At 38.4% G+C, this 23,055-nt stretch overlaps 1 protein-coding gene across 2 annotated transcripts in view; it reads left to right on the top strand.

Moving 5' to 3' along the window:
* Positions 1–733: 733 nt before the first annotated feature.
* MARCHF8 (membrane associated ring-CH-type finger 8) overlaps positions 734–23,055 on the top strand; it is a 116,970-nt gene continuing 94,648 nt past the window's right edge. Inside the window, exon 1 of one of the 2 annotated variants that reach the window (XM_057735092.1) lies at positions 734–868. The gene's annotated coding sequence lies outside the window, so the exon portion shown is untranslated. Of the gene's footprint in view, positions 869–923; positions 1,408–23,055 lie in introns of those variants that run through there. The other variant, XM_057735093.1, reaches the window with a different exon arrangement.

The raw sequence follows: 23,055 nt of genomic DNA, 5'->3' as shown, positions 1-23,055 counted from the left end.
GTCAGTGGCTGAAACTACTGCAAAATTTGATCTAGGAACACTACACTTGGTAGAAGTGGTCACTACAAACAAAGTGACATAGCTACAATCGGAAAGTTTGATGCGGACAAAAGCTGAATGCCAAATCAAATATTTACTTAGCTATATTTGTATTTACATATAGAGACTAATCATGTAAATGACAATAAAATATAATTTAAAATAAAAATTGGAAGTCCCATAAGCCTTCCTCAACACCCTTTCTATGACGGGGAGGGAGAGGGGCGGGTAGGGGAAGGAAGGGGGATGGTAGGCTGTGGGCGTTCATTCCACATTAGGAAGCAAAAGTAAACAAAAGTGTTCGTTATGGCAAATCAATCCATTATTGTTTATTCTTCTCCTCTCCCTTTGTTTGCTTGCCTTGGATAAGGAAATATTTTCCATTTTTCTTTTGAAGTTAAACATTATAATGCCGGACCAAATTCCGTCCCCCTTTCAAAAGAAGAATAACACAGGCGGTCAGGCCCAGCAGTCACTAAAGGACGAAGCCGGTGGTGGCAGTCTTCCCTCTGACTCTGCCGGGTTGGTCAGGGAGCTCCGGTTGTCGACTCCCGACAGAGGCTCGTGAGGTGGAAGAGCAGTGGGACCGCGCCGCCGTCGTCGCCGCCGCTGCCCGCCCCTAGAGCGCCGTCGTCGCTGGGCAACGCCTCCGCCCCACCCCGGGCGAGCACGTGACGTGTGCGTCACGTGACGGGCCAGTCGGCGTCCACCCGCGGAGGGGTGTAAACAGGCGCTGCGGTGGCCGAGCTGCAGCCCTGCTGCGTCCGCGTCTCCGGCATGCTCCAGGCGGGCGGGGGCGGTCCCGCCGCGAGCTCAGCGCCCACCTGAGGTAACTCCTGCGGCCTCGCCTCCGGCGTAGCCCGCGCCGCGCGGAGCCGCCGCTGCCGGCCGCCGTCGAGGCCGGTGGAGCTCCCGGCCCCGGCAGGGGGTGTGGCTGCCGGTTGTGCGGTCCGCGACAGGTGGGCGGGTCCGGGGCGGCCGTCGAGGCCCGGGCTCAGCACCGCCCTTGGGCCGGGCCCCAAGCGCCGAGCCGGCCGAAAGGCGGCAGCGACCCCGGGCTGTGAGCTCTTCCGCCCCGGCGCTCGAGGCTGCCCTTGGGCCGGGCCGAGCGGGGGGCCGCAGGAGCCATCGGGCGCTGTGGGCCCGGGGAGTCCGGGGCTGCCAGCGGGGAGTCCCACTTGAAGTCCTGCCCCCGACGAACCCACGGGCCGTGAGACCTTGGGCAAGTCAGCCCTCGCCTTGGCCTGAGTTTCCACATCTGTAAAATGAAAGTCCGGACTAGGTGATTTGTGAAGACCTTCCCCTTCCGACGTGTGTGATCTCGAGAGAGACCTGCATACATTGGAAGCTGCCAGAGGGGAAGCATAGGTAGATATTTTGTCTTTTAATTGCTGAGTTTCTGTTTGACTTTCAGTTTTTCATCAGACACGATTTGGATTCTTGTTAACTAGGGTGAAGTTTTTAATAGAAAACTTAGAGAAAGTCGTAATGGCTTATGTTACTTTTTTTTCAGGCTTTTAAAAATGCAATGGAACCTTCTTTCTTAAAACCTTGTTTGAAACCCAATTTGTCAAAACCAAAATCTTTGTCTGCCTCACTGTCTTCCTCTCCCCTCCCTGGCTCCCACTACCCTAAGGCCCCCAGAGATCCCAGGTTGAGAAGTGCTGTCATAGAGTGAATGTTTTATGTATTTGTTAATTTAATGGGATCCGGAAGATGACTGTTTTGTGTATGTAAAGTTTGCTGTTTTTCCTTTGATTTTGTCTAGCTGGATGTTATGTAGTATATTCCGCATATATAATGGAAGAAGGCCCCCAGTTTTTCCTAGAAAGACCTTTCTCTTTCCATCTTTTCTTGTATCCTAGTCCCGGGGAAGGAAGTGTGTTTATGATAGTGAGACTTCATACCTTTTTTGCTGGTTTAGCTGCTCAGGCACAGAATGGGAATGGAAGATTTTGCAAAACTTTTTGAGACCAACTGAATGCATTAGAATATTTCCTCTGAACAAAAGGAAAGTTGGGAGAGTATGTGAACTAAAATCGTTGGACTCATGGACTCATTCCAAATTTTGAAACCCTGGTGCAAGAGAATTTTGGATGGTGAGAGAACTAGGTTTGGCAGAAAAGGAAGTCCTGTTTTATGTAGTGAGTGAACATAAACAGAATCTGAGGTAGTGGTGTATAGGCAAGAAGATTATCAGGAGGATTTTTTTTTAAGTTACAAGAAATACATAATTTCCTAATTTGTTAGTTTTGAAGACTAGAGTTGGTAAGTTTACTAGAACTCACAGTTTGATATTAAAAGAGGAAAACCATACCCTCTGACAGCTTGTCTGCTTCGTGCTTCTGTGAGGTGTGTGAAAACCAGAGGTCGAGTGGACCTTGAGTGGAACCCAAGGTGACCTAGTGGAATATGTTTTCTCTCCTCAAAGCAAACTCACTTCCTTGGTCTTTGGTTTAGGTTTAGGCAAGTCACTTCCCTTCTTGGGGTCACAGCTTCTGCTACAAAGTGAGGAAATTGGATTGATTTTGGCTTCCCTTAGGGTTGCCAGATAAAATACAGGATACCCAGTTAAATTTGAATTTTAGTAAACAGTGAATAAGTTTTTAGTATGAATATTGCATAGGGCATGCCTTACTAAAAATCCATTGTTTATCTGAAATTTAAGTTAACTGGGCCTACTGTATTGTTATTTGCTAAGTCTGGCAACCGTAACTCCAGCGTTTTTGTCTTTAAATTAGTTACAGGAAGGTATTATAGATGCGCAGACGGAAGTGAATTGATTCAACCAGTCAAGACCCCTTGTTTGTTACCAGTAACAGTCTAGTTCTTGAAGAATAGCTCTGTTTCACTTTGATCTTCCCCTGTCCCATGTAGCAGTTCCTTTTCTGCTATAATCACATAATATTTACATTTATACTCTTGGTGGTAAGCGATTTAAATAACTGAAAGAAAAAAAAGTTGCCAAAACTTCTAAAAGTAACAAATTTGGGTCATGAAATGGCATATACTATTTTTTTTCCCTAGAAAAGATACTTTACAATTCTACTTATTCTTTAGTTATCTGATTGACTTCAAGACATTTTTTAAAGCAGTGGACTGCTCTGATGGTAAATACTACTTCAGGAAGTTCTTAGGCCTTTTGCCTTGGCCCCCGGTGAGTATGGAAATGACCAGTATATGCTCTATAAACATTTAGTTTTATCAATTTTGTCTTTGCTATATTTTGAAGGCTTTCAATGTTGAAATTTCTTTCAAGGGGTGTCATTTTTAATTCTTCATTTTTGAGGATTTTTATTTTAAACTAGGCCTGATCTAGTTTCTTTGTTCAACTCACTCTGAAATTTCCTGAATTTTCTAACTCATGTATTCATTTAACAGTCAACAACAACAAAAAAACCTGAGTTCTGCCTTTGAGCCAGGCTGGTGTGATCAGTGTTGTAGTTCTTCAGGTGCTTATTCTGATCGATGAGTTAAATCACATGCCACCTGGGGATAATGTGATGAGGGCCTTGAAGTGATACAGATACTACAGAAATTGAGAGGAGGATTAGTGCCCAACAGGTTGTTAGATTGAGTGGCAGAACTTCCTGGAGGGGGTGGTATTTAATCCAGGTCGTGGGGGGTAAGGTGGGGTCAAGAAGACAGGCTTACAGAAAGGTGGGGAGATGCAGGAAAGGGCAGGGGCATCCATCTTCTCAGTTCTACAAAGTGTACACTTTGTTGGATTGAAAATATAGTTGGTAATATTGTTTATATGTGGTTTTTGATTCATTATGATACTCCTCATCTGCATTAAGTACATTAGCTTGGAACTGTTGCAGTGTGTATCTGTTTTAGAGAGGCCTTCAGATGTCAGTGCAGCTCTTTGGAAAAATACGTGACACATATTGTAACTTGCATATATAAAGCTTGAAATATAGACCTTTACCGTATCATTGAAACTTGTGTGCTGCTTCCTGATTGGACTCCCATTTCCTTCACATCAGAAGCAACCGCCATACTGAATGTCTGTGTCTACCATTTCCTTACTTTTCTTGATAATCTTACTTTATATGTATACATCCTTCTAAAACATTGTTTACTTTTGCATATTTTTGAACTTTGTATAAATGGCATCATGCTATGTACATTTTTTTCTGGGACTTTTTTCACTTATAATTAGATTACTGTATTTCATTCATGTTGGTTTTTTTCCCCAAGTGTAACGATTTCCCTGAGGTAGACACCTAGGATTGGAGTTGCTGCTTGTAAAGTGTGCATATGTGTAATTTTACTGAATATTGCCAAATTTCTTTCCCATGTAGTTGTGCTAACTTACTCTCCTACCAGCAGTGTATGAGTGTTCCTGTTGGTATCCTGTCTACGTGCTCCCCAGTGTTCAGTATGAGCAAGTCATGTACCTAATAAGCAGTAGTGGATTTCTTTGTAGGATGATGAAACATTCTAAAATTGATTGTTGTGATGATTGCACAACTCTGTGAATATGCCAAAAACCATTGAACTGTATACTTAAAAAAAAGCAATCGGTTGAAGGAAGGAAATTAAAAAAAAAAAAAAAGAAAGAAAAGATGCTGTGAACAGCCCTTTGGAAAGGCCCATGTGGAGAGGGACCAAGACTTGCCCACAGCTACATGAGTGAGCTTGGAGGCAAATCCCTCTTCCCTGCTCATTCACAGAGCCAAGCCTTCTACTACAGCTTGACTGCAACCTTGTGATATGAGCCAGAGATACCTAGCTAGAGGTGCCTAGCTGTGTCTAGATTCCTGACCTGACTGTGAGATAATAAATGTTCATTGTTTTAAACCACTCATTTTTGGGGGTAATTTGTTATGTACAGTAAATAACTAGTATGGCAGCAGCATTGCATTATGTGTTGCTATTAATTTTGGTGTTGTGGAAAAGCATGATTATTAAATTAATGAGCTATAATTGACTTTTTATCTTTTTCTTAAAAACAATTCATGACTAGAAGATAGTAATACATTTCTTAAATTATCCTCTGAATTATTGGGATGGGGACTGTGTTTAGAATAGTTTAAATTTGTTTTATTGTAATATAAAGGTATATAATCTCTGTGTGATGCATTCTGAATCTTTATCAACCAGGACAGGTCACTTCCAGTTCATATAGCAGTACAGAGCATTTATCGTATTATCAGGATCTTCTGGTAACTGTTTTATATTTAAAAGTTATTGATGATATTAATACATCTTAGCCAAATTTATTTTATTGTTTATGGCTCTAGCAAAGGCACTAAAAAAAATAATTATTGAAGCAAAACTTCAGTTCCCTAGAAAGCAGCCTTTTCTTACTGGAACCATATAAAAGAAAGTTAAAGAAGATTTTTGTCCTTTTCCTTTGAATATTTCTGTATTTTGGTGGAAGAAAGATTATGTGACTATATGGATAAGGAACTCACAGTGAGTTTTGAAATTTTACATTAAAAAATGAATACATGTTTCAGATTTTTTTTAAGAATTTTCTCTGTCCTTTATTTTTCTTACTTTTTAAAAAAAAACTTTTATTGAGATACAATTAACAGACAATAAACCATATATTTAGAGTGTACAATTTGGTATCCCAGTCTCCCAGTTCATCCCCCCCCAACCCTCCCCGCTTTCTCCACTTGGTGTCCATGTGTTTGTTCTCTACATCTGTGTCTCTATTTCTGCCCTGCATTTCCTCTTTCATAGTTGTTAGCATTTGCCTTATGTATTGAGGTGCTTCTATATTGGGTGCATATATATTTATAATTGTTATCTCCTCTTCCTGGATGGATCCCTTGATCTTTATGTAATATCCTTTCTTGTCTCTTGTAGCATTTTTTATTTTAAAGTTTCTTTTATCTGAAATGAGTATTGCTACTCCAGCTTTCTTCTGATTTCCATTTGCATGGAATATCTTTTTCCATCCCCTCACTTTCCATCTGTATATGTCCCTAGGTCTGAAGTGGGTCTCTTGTAGACAGCGTATATATGGTCTTGTTTTTGTATCCATTCAGCCAGTCTGTGTCTTTTGGTTGGTGCATTTAGTCCATTTACATTCAAGGTCATTATTCATATGTATGTTCCTATTACCATTTTCTTAATTGTTCTGTTTTTGTTTTTGTAGGTTCTTTTCTTCTTCTTATGTTTCCCACTTAGAGAAGTTCCTTTAGCATTTGTTGTAGGGCTGGTTTGGTGGTGCTGAATTCTCTTAGCTGTTGCTTGTCTGGAAAGCTTTTGATTTCTCTCTCGAATCTGAGTGAGATCCTTGCTGGGTAGAGTATTCTTGGTTGTAGATTCTTCCCTTTCATCACTTTAAATATATCATGCCACTCCCTTCTGGCTTGCAGAGTTTCTGCTGAGAAATCAGCTGTTACCCTTATGGTAGTTCCCTTGTGTGTTATGTGTCGTTTTTCCCTTGTTGCTTTTAATAACATTTCTTTGTCTTTAATTTTTGTCAATTTGACTACTCTTTGTCTTGGCGTGTTTCTCCTTGAGTTTATCCTGCCTGGGACTCTCTGTGCTTCCTGCACTTGGGGAGCTATTTCCTTTCCCATATTAGGGAAGTTTTCAACTATAATCTCTTCCAATATTTTCTCGGGTCGTTTCTCTCTCTCTTCTCCTTCTGGGACCCCTATAATGTGAATGTTGGCGCATTTAACATTGTCCCAGAGGTCTCTGAGGCTGTCTTCAGTTCTTTTCCTTCTTTTTTCTTTATTCTCTTCTGCATCAGTGATTTTCAGCATTCTGTCTTCCAGGTCACTTATTTGCCCTTCTGCCTCAGTTAATCTGCTGTTGGTTCCTTCTAGTGTATTTTTCATTTCAGTTGTTGTATTGTATATCTCTGTTTGTTTGTTCTTTAATTCTTCTAGGTCTTTGGTAAACTTTTCTTGCAACTTTTTGATCTTTGCATCCAGTCTTTTTTCAAAGTCCTGGATCATCTTCACCATCGTTATTCTGAATTCTTTTTCTGTACGGGTGCCTATCTCCTCTTCATTTAGTTGTTCTTCTGGGTTTTATCCTGTCCCTTCATCTGGTACAAAGTCCTCTGCTTTTTCATTTTCTCTCTCTTTCTGTGGCTGTGGTTTTCAGTTCCACAAGACGAAATACTGCTGATACTGCTTGATACTGCTGTCTGCCCTCTTGTGGAGGAAGCTCTATTTTTCTTACCTTTTTAAAAATGCAAAAGGTTTGTATTTATTAACATACAAAGATATCTGAGATATGATTCTATGAAAAATGTAGACCATACAAGTTTTCTCCTAAAAGTTTTACAATTTTAGCTCATATATTTAAATTTGTGATGTATTTTGGGGGTTGATGGGGCGTGTGGTGTGAGGTGTGAGTTTCGGTTCATTATTTTCCTTTACAGATACACAGTTGTTTTGGTATTACTTGTTGAAAAGATTATCCTTTCCCTATTGAATTTCTCTGTCTTTTGCCCATTGAATTACTGTGGCGTTTTTGTTGGAAATTAGCTGATGATGTATTATATGTGTGTGGTCTGTTTCTGGACTATATCTCCTCTTGATTTTTATGTCTGTCCTTATGTCAGTACCATACTGTTTGCCTTACTGTGGCTTTATGTATGGTTTGAAATTGGTTAGTATAAATCCTCCACCTTTGTTCTTTATTCTCAAAACTGTTTCAGGTATTTTAGGTTTTTCATATTTTCATAAATATTTTAAAATCAGCTGCTTAGTTTAAAAAAAAAAACTTGGGATTTCAATTGCAATTGCTTTGAATCTCTAGATCACTTTGTGGAAAATTTCTATCTTAATATTGAATCTTCCAATCTGTGAATGAGTTATATCTCCGTTTATTTATTTAATGTTTTGCAACATTCTTTTTAGTTTTTTAGTGTACAGGCCCTACACATATTTTATCAAATTTATATCTTATATGGGTTTTGATGTTATAAATGGGATTTAAAAAGTAATTGTCCATTTTTTCATTACTAATATGTAGAAATGCAGTTAGTTTTGTATATTCCCTTTGTATCTTATAGCATTTGAAAATTCACTTATTACTTCTGGTAGTCTTTAGGTCAGTTTCTTTAGGATTTTATACATATACAATCATCGAATAAAGACAGTTTTACTAATTCATTTCCAATCAGTATTCCTGGCCTCCCCTCCCTCTCTCCTTTCTCTCCTTTTTTCTTTTTGGCCTAATTACACTGGCTAGGACCTCAAGTCTAATGCGATGATAGAAGTGGTAAGCAGACATCCCTATTTTATTCCCAGTCTGAGAGGAAAACATTCAGTCTTATACATGATACAAAACAAACCAACCAACCCACTAACTATAAATTTTTTAGTGTTAAATTAGACTTAATAAAAATTAAATATTTCTGTACTTTAAAATTTAAACTTTTAAATTTAAACTTCCTGTACTGTTTTAAGAAAAGAGAAAGATATGCTACAGATGGGAGTAAATATTTGCGATTCATATATCTAACAAAGGACCTTTATCCAGTGTATATAAAGGACCTCTGTAATAATAAGGCAGACAACACCCAAATTACAAAATTGGTAAAAGATTTGGACAGACACTTCACAAAAGAAGATATTTGAATTTCCAACGGGTACATTAAAAATTCTCAACATATTTTATCATTTATGGAAATGCAGATAAAAATTATGAATAACCGTCCACAGGAGTGGTTAAAATTGATAAGACTGACAATATTAAGTGTTGGTGAGGTTGCAGAGCAACCAGAGTTTACATAGATTGGTAGCAGGAGTGTATAATGATACAGACACTTTGAATAACAGTTTGGCAGTTTTCTGTTCACTTAAAGATACACATACACTGTGGCCCTGCAGTTCTACCCCTGATTATAAAATAAAAACTTAACATCACGAATAACTTATACCTCAGTGTTTAGAGATCAGAACTGGAAATAGGCCAAATGTCTGTCAAGAAGTATACAATGAAGTACTACTCAGCAGTATAAAGGGAACGACTGATATTGTAAATTTTATGCTGAGCAAAAGCCCCACACAAAAGAGTACATATGTATAGTTCCATTCACATTGATCCTAAGCCAGCAAAACTAATGTATAATAAAGCAGATTAGTGATTGCTTGTGGTCAGAAGTGAGGGAATTGACTGCAGAGGCAAAAGAAGCAACTTTTTGTGGTGATGAAAATGTTTAGTCTGAATTTTGATTGGGTAGTTGCTACACTACATACACTTTTGTCAAAGCTTTTCCAACATTACACTTGACGTGGATGGTTTTATGTAAATTGTAACTCAATACAGTTGATTTTAAAAAAGCAAGGGTCTAAACAGCACTAATAGAATAGGCAACTATATGGGTATATGTAGTGATTTTATTTAAAATACTTAAATGTATAAACACATGTATATGAAATGTCCAGAAGTATGTTCAGCAAATTGTTACTGATTTTGTCTAGATGGTGGGATTTTAGGTAATTTAAAAAATGACTGGACTTTTATATATTATTTGAATTATTTTTTAATGAACGTTTTGACAAAAGAAAAATGTTTTTCTTTGTTATGTGGATGTTTTATTCCTAGATTTTTTTGTCCTCTAAATATTGAATAAACATCGTTAATAATTATAAAATATGTTTGGAATTTAAACACTGTTACTCTGTAATCACTTCCAGTTAAGAACAAAACCTTACATTACCTTAGATATCCCTTGTCCCTCCCTTACCCCATCCTCTTTCCTCCCCACAAATATAACTGCTACCCTAAGATTTGTATTTATTATTTCTTTGGTTTTTTTTTTTATAGTTTTGCCACATGTGCATCTCTAAGCTGTGTTGTTTCTATCTGTGTACTGTTGAACTTATTAGCTAGAATTATACTGACTGTATAGTTGTCACTTGCTTTCTTATCCTACATAATATGAGACTTGAGACTCATCTGTATTTATGTGTGGCTGTGGTTCATTGATGTTTTGTTGTTGTATTGCATTATGTTATATGAATGTTCCACCATTTTACGTTTGTACTCTTGATGAATGATTGGGTTGTCCATTTTTTTGTTTCTGTCATGAGTGGTGGTGATGTGAACATTGTGTGTGTGTCTTCTGGTGCACACGGGCAGGACTTTCTCTAGGAATATGATTACTCCTAACTATAGCTGTTGGGTTGTAGGGTGATGCATTTCTTCAATTTTTCTAGAAGTATTTGTTTTTTATTGATCTGTAACGAATTACCACAAAAGTAAAGGCTTAAAACAACACACATTGTAATCTCATAGTTCTTTAGGTCATAAGTGAGGTAGGCTTGCCTAGATTATCTGCGCTGGGTCTTTCAAGGCTGAAATCAAGTTGGATACATTTATTGATAATTTATTCAACTCTTCTCCTATTAGTGGATGTTTATTGTTCTCTGGTTTTTCTCTTTTTTAACAGTGTCACAGTGACCATTCTTGTGTATGTCTTTGAACATTTGTGGGAGTGTTTGTATAGTATAGAGTCCTAGAAGTGGAATTGTCTGGTTAAAGCAGATTTAAATTGGGCAGTGACAGTTGTCTCAATTTTTATTTCAATCTGCATTTTCCCTAATAATGTTTACCTTTTTCCCATTTCCTCTCCCATGTTATCCATTACCAGTCTTTTTATTTTTCTGTGTTTTAAAATTAAATTTTTATCAAAATAATACTTGGATATTGTTTGAAAATAGTGAATGTAAAGACTTTTAATGAAAAACAGAGGCAACTTCTGTTTTCTTGTTTCTTATGGTGGTTACCTCCGTGTTCCTAAACTTAATGCTTATCCCACTGTTGTTGATTTATCAACTTTAAATGTTATGTATTGCCTTCCTGTTTTGAGAATGTGGGCATCTTGAACTCCCCACTTACCTTTTCTTCATTCCAACTATGGTTATAGCCCTATTTTTTTGAAATCAATAGTTAGTATTTAGTCAGTGACCACTTAACTCCTGTTCAACTATAGAGCCAAATTTTAGTCTGTGACTACGTTCCATATTTTTAAAAAAATATTTTGTAGTATGACTTTGCTTTAGTTTATTCTTTTGTTTTTTTTTTTGGCCACACCATGCAGCATGTGGGATCTTTGTTTCCTGATCAGGATTAGAGCCTGTGCCTCCCTGCATTGGAAGCGTGGAGTCTTAACCACTGGACCATCAAGGAAGTCCCTACATTTCCTTTCTTATGTATCTTTTTAAAGTTAAATTACCTCATTTTTTCACCTATGCACCTTTTCATTTACAAATTATTGCTTTTCACATGCTCTATCATATTGTCTACAATATCATCTTTTCCTTCAATCTTTTATTCTTCTGGGTATTTTTCCTCCTGAAGCCTTCCATCATCCTGCTTTAATGTGAGCCTGAATTCTCTAGTCTTGGTGCTCAGTCCCTATGGGAGACCTTTTCTCTGGGCTATTTGGTGTCTCCAGAGAATCATCTGTTCTCCCACTGTGTATTAGTCTTGCTCCTCAAAGTGTATTCCATAGATTGTCCACATTGGTATCATCTTGGTGCTTGTTAGAGATATAGACTCTCAGGCCACATCCCAGACCTGCCCCAGAATAAGATGTTTTATCTGCACCAAAAATTTTGAAAGCACTGGACGGTGTTGTGCTGTGTTGAAAGCACTGGACTGTGTTGGACAGCAGCAATAGCAACAACAAAATATTTTTGTCGTGCAAAGCCCAACACAAGTTGGATGCAACTCCTCCATCTGTAGCTATGCCATCTGGCTTCCAGGATGGCAGTGGAAGAGAGCTGGAGGATCTCAGTGAATGTTTTGAAAGGCCAGGCCTGTAAGTGGCTAACGTTATTCTCCCCATATTATATTGGTTAGGAATCAGTCACATTACCTCTAACATAATTGCAAGGGAGGCTGGAAAATATAGTGTTCTAATTTGCCCAGGAACAGGGAACAGTGTAGTGGATAAGTAGGATTGACTCTGCTTCAGTTGGCCATTCTGGTCCCCAAATTGTTTAATTCTCCTTCCCACATGTAGGGCACGTGAACCCCCTGTCCAACCAGTCATTGCCTTCAGTTCAAAGTACAGGCATACCTTGGAGATGTTGTGGGTTCAGTTCTAGACCAACACAGTAAAGCGAATATTGAGATAAAGCAAGTCACAATTTTTTTTTGGTTTTTCAGTACACGTAAAGGTGATGTTTACGCTATACCATACTCTGTTAAGTGTGCAATAGTGCTATGTCTAAAAAACCAACGTACATACCTTACTTTAAAAATACTCTATTGTGAGAAAGACAAATATTGTATGCTAACTCACATATACGGAATCTAAAAATGGTACTGATGAACTCAGTGACAAGAACAAGGACGCAGATACAGAGAATGGACTGGAGAACTCGAGGTTTGGGAGGGGGCAGGGGGTGAAGGGGAAGCTGAGACGAAGTGAGAGTGTAGCACAGACATATATATACTACCAACTGTAAAATAGATAGTCAGTGGGAAGTTGTTGTATAACAAAGGGAGTCCAACTCGAGGATGGAAGATGCCTTAGAGGACTGGGGCGGGGAGGGTGGGGGGGACTCGAGGTGGGGGAAGTCAAGGAAGGGAGGGAATACGGGGATATGTGTATAAAAACAGGTGATTGAACTTGGTGTACCCCCCCCCAAAAAAAAAATAAATACCAAAAAAAAAAAAATACTCTATTGTGAAAATGTGCTCACCATCATCTGAGCCCTCAGTGAGTCCTAACCTTTTTCCTGGTGGAGGGTCTCGCCTCAGTGTTGATGGCTGCTAACTGACCTGGGTGGGGGTCTCTGAAGGTTGGGGTGGCTGTGGCAGTTTCTTAAAATAAGACAACAGTGAAGTTTGCCGCATTGCTTGACACTTCCTTCCATGATCCATTTCTCTGTAGCATGCAATGCAGTTTGATAAATTTCATCCACAGTAGAATTTCTTTCAAAACTGGAGTTAGTCCTCTCAAACCTTTCCACTGCTTTATCAACTAAGTGTATGTAACATTCTAAATCCTTTATTGTCCTTTCAACAGCCTTCAGCAGCATCTTCATTGGGAGTAGATTCCATCTCAAGAAACCACTTTCCTTCAAGGAAGGGAGGGAATACGGGGATATGTGTATAAAAACAGATGATTGAACCTGGTGTACCCCTCCCCAAAAAAAAGAAACCACTTTCTTTACTCATCCTTAAAAGCAACTCATCCATTAAAGTTTTTTTTTTTAACTTTCATTTGTTTATTTTGTCCTCTCAAATATGTTTAAAAAATAACATTTTAGACACAGAATCACAAATACACACAAAACAAAGTAGTGCTGCCTTGCTTCACAAAGGGTCTTCCTTGGAATCCTTTAGCTGCTTTGCATAAAATTCAAAGCTTTCAGGGGGTTCAGTGAAAGGGACAAACTCTCCAGCCTTCTTCAGCAAAACTGCATAATGCTTTAGAAACAGATCATTCAATTTTACATCCTTCGCAGCCAAATTTTCATATAGTGCTTTAGCAGATGCGACATCACTGTCCAAGACATAGCTTTTCATGATGGAAGTGTATGCTTCTTCCTTTTCAATTAATTCAGGAATCAATTCTAACAAAGACTTCATAGTTGGTGCCTTTCCCGATCTCCGAGAATTCCTAATACAGAACACCAAGACAATTGGGATTTGTTCAGCAATTGCACCACATCTCTGTAGGAGAGCTCTGGCATCATCCACCTTGCCTGAATCCACAAGCTGAAGGAAAAGATCCGTGACAGGTTTGTAAATCGCGAACTGATTGGCCAGTCTCTCCGCCATGATGCTTATCTTCTCAAGTGCTGGTTCTAACTGTTCCTCTATGACTTTTCGGTATAAGTATGCCAAGCCAAAATACTGTAGTTCCATGGTTTGGTTCTCTGAAGTAAGCATATTTTCAATGTTTTCTATCGCAACATCATCCATTAAAGTTTTTTTTTTTTTTTTTTGGCACACGGGCTTAGTTGCTCCGCGGCATGTGGGATCTTCCTGGAGCTGGGATCGAACCAGTGACCTCTACATTGGCAGGCGGATTCTTAACCACTGCGCCACCTAGGAAGCCCTCCATTAAAGTTTTATCATGAGGTTGCTGCAATTCAATCACATCTTCAGGCTCTACTTCTAATTCAACTTCTCTTGCTGTTTCCACCACGTCTGCAGTTACTTCTTTCACGGAAGTCTTGAACCTCTCAAAGTCATCCATGAGGGTTGGAATCAACTTCCAAACTCCCCTTAATTTTGTTATTTGGACCTCTTCCCATTAATCATGAATGTTCTTAGTGATATCTAGAATGATGAGATCCTTTCCAGAAGGTTTTCACTTTTGCCCAGATGTATGAGAGGAATCACTATCTATGGCAGCTATAGCCTTCTGACATGTATTTCTTAAATAATAAGACTTGAAAGTCAGAATTACTCCTTGATCCATGAGCTGCAGAATGGAGGTGTTAATGGTCATGAAAACAACAATACAATAATCTCACTGTTTATCTCCCTCAGTGCTCTTGGGTAACCAAGTGCATTGTCAGTGAGCAGTAATATTTTGAAAGGAATCTTTTTTTCTGGGCATTGGGTCTCAACAGTGGGCTTAAAATATTTAGTAACATGTTGTGAAGAGATGTGCTGTCACCCGGGCTTTGTTGTTCCATTTATAGAGTGCAGGCAGAGTAGACTTAGCATAATTCTTAGGGACCCTAGGATTTTCATAAATGAGCATTGGCCTCAGCTTAGTCCCTAATAAGAGAATGAGCCTGTCCTTTGAAGTTGTGAAACCAAGCATTGACTTTCCCTAGCTATGAAAGTGCTGGATGGCATCTTCTTCCAATATAATGGTGTTTTGTCTTCATTGAAAATCTGTTGTTTAGCATAGCAACCTCATTAATCATTTTACCTAGGTCTTCTGGATACCTTGCTAAAGCTTCTATATCAGCACTTGCTGCTTCACCTTGTACTTTGATATTATGGAGATGGCTTCTTTCCATAAACCTCATGAACCAGCCTCTGCTAGATTCAGATTTTTCTTCTGCAGCTTCCTGACCTTTCTCAGCCTTCATTGAATTGAAGAGAGTGAGGGCCTTCCTCTAGATTAGGCTTTGGCTTAAGGAAATGTTGTGGCTGATTTGATCTTCTGTCCAGTCTGCTAAAACTTTCTCCATGTCAGCAGTAAGGGTGTTTCACTCTTATCATTCATATGTTCACTGGAGTAACATTTAATTTTCTTCAAGAACTTTTCCTTTGCATTCACAACTTGGCTAACTCTTTGCTGTAAGAGGCCTAGATTTCAGCCAGTCTTGGCATTCAACATGCCTTCCTCCTTAAGCTTAATCATTTCTAGCTTTTGATTTAAAGTGCGAGGACTCTTCCTTTAGTTTGAACCATCCTTTCTCTTGGGGATTATTAATTCGTGTGATTTCAGTATCGTATGTCTCAGAGAATACGGAGGGTTGAGGAAGGGAGAGAGGCGGGAATGGCTGCTTGGGAGAGCAGTCAGAACACACAACTTTTTATCGATTAAGTTTGCCATCTCACATAGGCATGGTTCATGGCATCTAAAAGAATTAAAATAGTAACATCAAAGATCACACTGATTGCAGATCACCATAAAAATATAAGCATAGTGAAAAAGTTTGAAATGTTGTAAGAATTACCAAAGTGTGACACAGAGACACAGAGTGAGCAAATGCTGTTGGAAAAATGGCACCAATAGACTTGCTTAATGCAGGGTTGCCACAGATCTTCAATTTGTAAAAGATGCAGTGTCTGTGAAGTCTCAGTAAAATGAAGAGCAGTGAAATGAGGTGTGCCTGTACAGGACCTCTGAATGGTCCCTGGCTATCTCATCAGGTCCAGACGAGCCTTTCTTCTTCAGTTGAGTTAAGAAAACATTATTTGCTACCCTCCTCCCCAAAGCATTGTCCTAAAGGCACAGCAGGACTACTAGACAGTTCTACTTGGAAGGTGAATCATAGACACACAGTAGTTACTCTTCTGTAGCAGTTCTTCAGTCTATAGACAGATATTATACAGGAGGGCTCTCTTCCCTGGAAGGGAAGGATGTTTCTTGATTAGACTCTGATTTTGTTTCCTGGAAGAAACACTCACATCCTTTTTTCTCCGTGGCCCCAGGGTCCAACCTTAATGTTCCTCTTTTTCCATTATTTTGTTTGCCCACACCCTACATCCAAAATTGATACTGGAAGCATATTCTCTTGGGTATCATGAAATTGGCCTGTTTGTAGAAGGTTGAACTCCCAGAAATTGTTTTTAAGTCTTAAATTATCAGACATTCTAAATCTGGGCTTGTGGTTTTTCTGCCAATACATGTCCTACAGAAACTTGGCAGACTCCTTATCCATTTGCTTCCAGTCAATTCAGAGTACCAATAACCAAACATATCTTTGATTTTTGCTAGAAACAGCCAGTAGTAACCAGCATACACTATAAAATTTCATTTTTCATTTTTTCCCTGGTATAGTTTTAAAGTCATCATATGTGTGTGATTTGCTTTCTGAGTTACAGCCATCAACAGGTTTTGTAACTATTTTTTTCAACTGCATAAAGTGGGTCATCATCTTTTCATTCTATGATATGAAGTTCCCCATCGCCTGCAGAGTGGTGACTAAGGAAAATGCAGCTTGTTCAGGTTTTTGTTATGATAGCACACCACTTCTGGTAGAGATTTCTCTGTTCGGGAGGTGGCCAAGGGACCAGTTGTTTTATTTATAGACTTTCTCTCTCTCTCTCTTTCTTTCTCTTTTCCTTTCTTTTTCTTTTTCTTTCTTTTTTCTTTCTTTCTTCCTTTCTTCCTTTCTTTCTTCCTTTCTTTCTTCCTTTCTTCCTTCCTTTCTTCCTTCCTTCCTTTCTTTCTTTCTTTCTTTCTTTCTTTCTTTCTTTCTTTCTTTCTTTCTTTCTTTCTTTTTCTTCCTTCCTTCCTTCCTTCCTTCCTTCCTTCCTCCTTCCTTCCTTCCTTCCTTCCTTCCTTCCTTCCTTCCTTCCTTCCTTCCTTCCTTCCTTCCTTCTTTCTTTCTTTCTTTCTTTCTTTCTTTCTTTCTTTCTTTCTTTGTCTCTCTTTCTCCTTCCTTCCTCCCTCCCTCCCTCCCTTCCTTCCTTGTTTCCTTCTTTCTTTTCTTCATGCCTTTTGTTTCTTTTCTTGCCTACTACATTGCCTAGAACTTGCAGCACAATGTTAAACGATAATTGCCTTTTCCCCAATCTTAGGGGCAGAGCAGTTGTTTTCTCATCATTAAGTATAATATTAGGTGTAGGTTTTTTTTTTTTTTTTGGTAGATGCTCTTTTTCAAGTTAAGGATGTTCTTTTTTATTTCTGTTTTTCTGAGAGGTTTTTTTTTTTTAATCATGAATCGGTGTTGAATTCTGTCATATGCTTTTTCTTTGTTCATTGGTATCATCATATGATTTTATTCATTAGTCTTTTAACAGCATAGATTACATTGATTAAATTTCTTTTTTAAAAAAATTTTATTGGGAGTATAGTTGATTTACAGTGTTGTGCTACTTTCTGCTGTACAGCAAAGTGAATCAGTTAAATATATACATATATCTACTCTTTTTTTAGATTCTTTTCCCGTATCGGTCATTAAAGAGTATTGAGTAGAGCTCCCTGTGATATACAGTAGGTCTTTATTAGTCATTTATTTTACATATTGTAGTGTGTATATGTCAGTCCCAATCTCCCAATTTATCCTTCCCCTGATTAATTTTCAAAAATTGAAAAAAATCTGATATCCTTGGAATAAGCCTCACTTAGTTATGGCTTATAATTCTTTTTATATTTGCTGAATTCTATTTGCTAATACTTTAAGGATTCTTTTTTCTCTTTAGAGAACTTCTTGTTGCTGTTTCATCCTTTGGGGGTAAATCTGCTGGTGACACAGTCTCTTAGTTTACTTTTATCTGAAATGTCTTGATTTCCCCTTCCTTTTTGAAGGTTATTTTTATTGGATATAGGGTTCTTAGTTGACAGTTCTTTTCTTTCAGTCCTTGAAAGGTGCTGTGTCTTTCCTTCTGGCCGCCTTTGTTTCTGATGAAATATTTGCTGCCATTTAAATGATTTTTCCCCTATAAGTAAGGTGTTATTTTTCTCTCATTGCTTTTAAGATATATTTTTTCCCCTTTAGTGTTCAGAAGTTTGACTGTTACATATCTTGCTGAGAATTTCTTTGAGTTTATCCTGTTTTGAGGTTTGTGCAGAATCTTGAGTCTGTAAATATATCTTTTGCCAAACTTGGGAATTTTCAGCCATTATTTCAAGTACTTTTTCAGCTCAGCTCTCTCCAATGACATGAATGTTAAATCTTTAGTTATAGACCCAAGGGTCCCCGAGGCTCTGTGCATTTTTTTCAGTTTATTTTTCTCTTTGTCATTCAGATTGGGTAGTTCCTATTGGTCTTTCTGGTTCACTGCTTTTTTTCTGTCTGCACCATTCCACTGAGCCCATCTCTTGGCTTTTGTGTTTTGGTAATTGTATTTTTCAGTTCTGAAATTTCCTTTTGGCTCTTCTTTATATCTTTATTTCTTTGCTGAGACTTTTTTTTTTTTTTTTGATTTTTTTTAACCAAGACACAGCAGTGGTGGGGAAAGTCCCAGCTACTTAATCAGCCTCCTCTGATATTGTCCTGATGGGGATGTTGGGATGCTTTGTTACATCTTGGTGAGAGAAGATGTCTGGTCTACCCTTGGTCTTTGCTGGCATGGGTAAGGGTTGGCCACAGGTTTTTTTCCTGTGGTATTTGGCTGGTGTAGGGTGATTGTTGTCTACTTTGAGTGTGTGTGTGTGTGTGTGTGTGTGTCTAGGCTGATCCTTTCCTACTCCTTTGGTTATTATAAAGAGCAGGCTTTTCTTGGGGCTTTTTGTTTGTTTGTTTATACTTTTTGGTGTTTCTGGATTTACCAGTTCTTCAGCTTCACGTTTGGATTATATGAAGCAAAAAGAAAACCCAGGAAACTGAACACTATGTCATTCCTTGAATCCTGAGGTCCCTAGCTGGTCTACCTTCTTCTCTCTGCCTTCAGAATCATGTATTTGTTTTATATACAATGTGCAGAGTTTTTACTTGTCCTTAGTGGAAAAATAAGGAAAAGTACATTTACTCTAACTTCCCAGAAGTGTAAGCTTCTTCTTTTTAAAAAATCCTCTTATTATCATTTTAATAGAGTCTTGGTGGAAGAGGAACTAAACCTAAGTATTCAGTCCACACCTTTATTACTTAACATTTTATTACGTTTGTATGAATTAGGCAGATTGAATGTCTTATTTGCTTAGTGCTTGTATTGCTCATGGCACACAATCTTATGTGGAAGAACCTTTGGGAAATAATTGAGAGCATGAAGCTTTGCTTGGCTAAGGTTTCTCAAAAAGCTCTCTGCCATAAATGAATTCCTTCTGTGTTACTCCCAGAAAGGTTAGTTGCTTCTTGCTGAATTTCTTTAGGGTAGTTGATGTAGAAGATGATACTTTAATACTCTAACCAAATTTTTAAGCTAAAACGGGCTTTTATTTTATACTAGGTGGCTACATACTATAAATCTTTAAATTTATCTTGATTTGTTAAAAATTAAATGTTAGGAAGAATGTCTTTTATATTAGATTATATCAAAGCATTACAATTTTAAGGAACCACTGTAAGTCTTAAGTTTGTTAATTCAGTTGGGATAGTGTTAGGAATGTTCTAGTGCTTACCCAGGTTGCATAGTGGTTAAGGATATGGCTTCTGGAGCCAGCTTCAGTGCTCACTGATGACCTTGGGCCAGGGTTTCTTCATCCATAAAGTGTGGATGGGCACAATTACACTACTTCTTAAAGGGATTGTGTTGATGTGAGTTGTTTTTAACTTGTTAAAACTGCAAATATTTTTCTGTTTTATCATAAAACTTCAAAAAATGTCAATTCTGTTAGTAACAGCATCTAATATAGTTCTGTGGAACTATATGTTAGACTTAAGAGTTAGGAGACCTGAGTTCCGCACCCAGCTTTCCTGAATAGCTGCTTGACTTTTGCTTCATCCCTTTCTACCTTATTTTACTCATTTATAAAAGCAGGGTTGAATTTAAACTGGTTGATCTCTAAGATTCCTTCTGTTTCTTCCATTCTGGTTTTTTTGTCTCACTGAATCATAATTGAGCTAGTTGTAACACAGTTTCTGGGAGAGCACATTTTACAATCTGGAGAAGAAAAAAGAATTGGGGGGGAAGGCAAGATAATTTTACAGAAACTTTCAAGTGCTGATATATGGAGAATAACTAAGTTTGTTTCATACAGTTCTAATCAAAGGCAAAACTAATGCCTTTGGATGGAAGTGTGTGTGGGGGGGCGCTCTTGTCTCAGCCCAGTGGGCCCACTTCTAACAGTTATTCCCGGATGCTTCCTAACACTGAAAGGACAAAAGTCAAGGTCAGACTGGCAAATGATGTATCAGAGTCAGGTCACAGTTATTTAAGTCTCAGCCAGGGATGGTGCTGGATGACTTCTCTAACTTTCTGGCCTCCCATGGGTGGAAATCATGACCTGATAAAGTTGCTAAAATAATCAAGAAAAAAAACATACTGTAATGTGGCACAGAGGTCACTAACTTTAACTGAATTATAATAATGATAATTCATATAATATTCAATTCCTTTTTATCTGTAGTTTTTTTTGGTTGAAGTACAGACTAACTACTTTTTTGTTCTCAGTGTTGAAAATGTTGCTTCTCTTAAGACTTATGTAGTTTTGATGATTCATGTGGGAAAAGAAGCACTGTTATTTTCTTCTTTTTGAATGATCTTTGAAGGCTTGCCACTTTTTTTTTTAAGCTAAGTTGGGAACTGTGAGTTTGGGTTCTTAGGTCCTTGAGATATGCAGCTAAATTTGTCATCAACTATGTAGGTGCGTTGCCAACTTCTCTGGAGACGTTTACCAGTCTGGGCAATTTTGATAGTATTATCTTCTTACAGTTTCTGCTGTGAGGCAGTCTCTGAAGAAATATATGATATGTGGCGGAGCAAGCTCTTGGGGGAGAAAAGGTATTCTTGTTACTTTTATTAAATTATAATGTTCTTGTTCCCAGCTCTTGCAGTAGAATTTTGGTCCAAAGGAACATCTCTCTCACCCTGCCTTAGCATCTGTTTGAGGAGGGTGTGTGTGTGTGTGTGTGTGTGTGTGTGTGTGTTTACATTTCCTAAAATACCTCAGATCTCCTGTACCCACTCTGTATCCTGTTCCTGCTGAGTCGGGATTAGACTCTACTGTATTTATGGATATGTCAATTTATGGTAGGTTTCTCAACCTTAGCACTGTTGACATTTGGGTATAGATAATTTGTTGTGGGGGCTGTCTGGTGCATTTTAGGATGTTTAGCAGCTTTCTTGGCCTCTTCACACTAGATGCCAGTAGCATCCCGACAGTTACGGCAACCAAAAATATCTCCAAGACATTGCTGAAAGTCTTCTGGGTGGCAAAATCACTCCAGTTGAAAACCACTGACTTGTGAATGCCTCTCAGCCAGCCCTGTGCCACGGTTGTGGTCATCCTACTCCCATCTGGTTTCTCCACGTTGCCAGCCTTGCTCACAGCCTCTTCCTCCTAACTGTGCTCTGCTCAGCTAATTAGGTGGAAAGTTGCCAAGTGGAAGGTGGAATCAGCAGGGGAATAGGGTGGAGCTGGAGTCAGGTGTGGCCCTGGGTAGTGGCTGAGCGCTGCAGCATGCAGATGGGTGTGGTTTTTGGTGACAGCTAATGATTAGACCTAAAAACAAATGTTCTTTGACACGAAACTGAGCTGACAATGATACTGGTGGTCCTAGCACACAGCACTCATCAGGTATGTGATATCTTCATGTTGTCTGAAGCCTGCCTTGGGAGTTTGGGGTTTTGAAAGAAAGCTCTTTTCTCCTTAATGTTTTTATTTGAAAGAAGCAAAGAAAAGAGAAACTGCATCTTGGTGAACTTCCATGTTCAATTTCGATTTCATTTTTGAGGTGACTTTAGTAGCTAGATAGAGTCAGTAATTTTTTTACATGTATGGAATGAGGTGGGAGAGTTCGTAAATATGAAACAACTAATGTTTAATGAGTACAGATGGGAATGGTGCCATGCCCTCAAGAAATGCTCAGTGCTGGGGGAGCAAGACAGGTAATTGCAGATGATACCACCATGAAAGGAATGGTGGCTCTGTCTTGGGATGGGGCAGGTAGTGAGGGGTGGGCAAGGAGAGATTTTGTAGGTAAACTCGAGACTGGAACAGGTGTTCACAGTCATTTTCAAACGATCAATTTTTATTAGTAGTAATTTTTTCTGAGTGTTACTGACTGTTTTTTTACCTAATCAAGGTCATCCTGAATGCCATTTTTACGTTTTATTCTGTTAACATTTATTGCATGACATTTTCCATTTTTAGTTATACCTCCCCCCACACATATGGTTATATCCCAATTTATTTAACCATTTTCCTATTGCTTAACATATAGCTTGTTTTAAAGAACTTTGCTACTGTAAATGCTGTTTGATGAGTAGCTTTGGGCATACATCTGAATCCACAGTTCAGGTGGTTTCTTTAGGATAGTGTCACTGGGTGACGTGGTGTGGATATTTTTAAGGCTCTTGGCTTATATTGCTGAACTGCATTGCTAAAAGTTTCTAATTAACGTTCCCACTAGCAGGGTGTTGAGTGACCATTTTAGGGCATTCTTGCCAACGTTGGGTGTTTTAAAAAAGAAAATAACTGACTTAACAGGTAGACGACATCTCATTGTTTTCTTCCTTTGCCTGTTTAAATTATTAGTGAAGTTGATTTTTTGTTGTTATTGTTTTTCTTTTTCCTTTAAAAGTACATTAGTTTCTTTTGCGAATTGGCTGTATGTGTTTTTTTCCCATTAATCTTTTGAGGTGTTACTGCTTTTTTCTGATTTCTTTATACAATTTATTTATGTATTGAAGGAGGTGATCTTTTCTGTTGTGTTTCTCAGGACACTTTTCCAATTTTATGATTCTATCTTTTGCTTTATGTGTGACTTTTAATTTTGATATGATTTCAGATTTAGAGAAAAAGTGTAAGAGTATGAGAAATTACCACAT

The sequence above is a fragment of the Hippopotamus amphibius genome, chromosome 5 (genome assembly GCF_030028045.1).
Source record: "Hippopotamus amphibius kiboko isolate mHipAmp2 chromosome 5, mHipAmp2.hap2, whole genome shotgun sequence".
NCBI classification, from domain to species: Eukaryota; Metazoa; Chordata; class Mammalia; order Artiodactyla; family Hippopotamidae; genus Hippopotamus; species Hippopotamus amphibius.
Note: the sequence above shows the minus strand (reverse complement) of the source record. Positions and strands in the feature narration are given on the sequence as shown.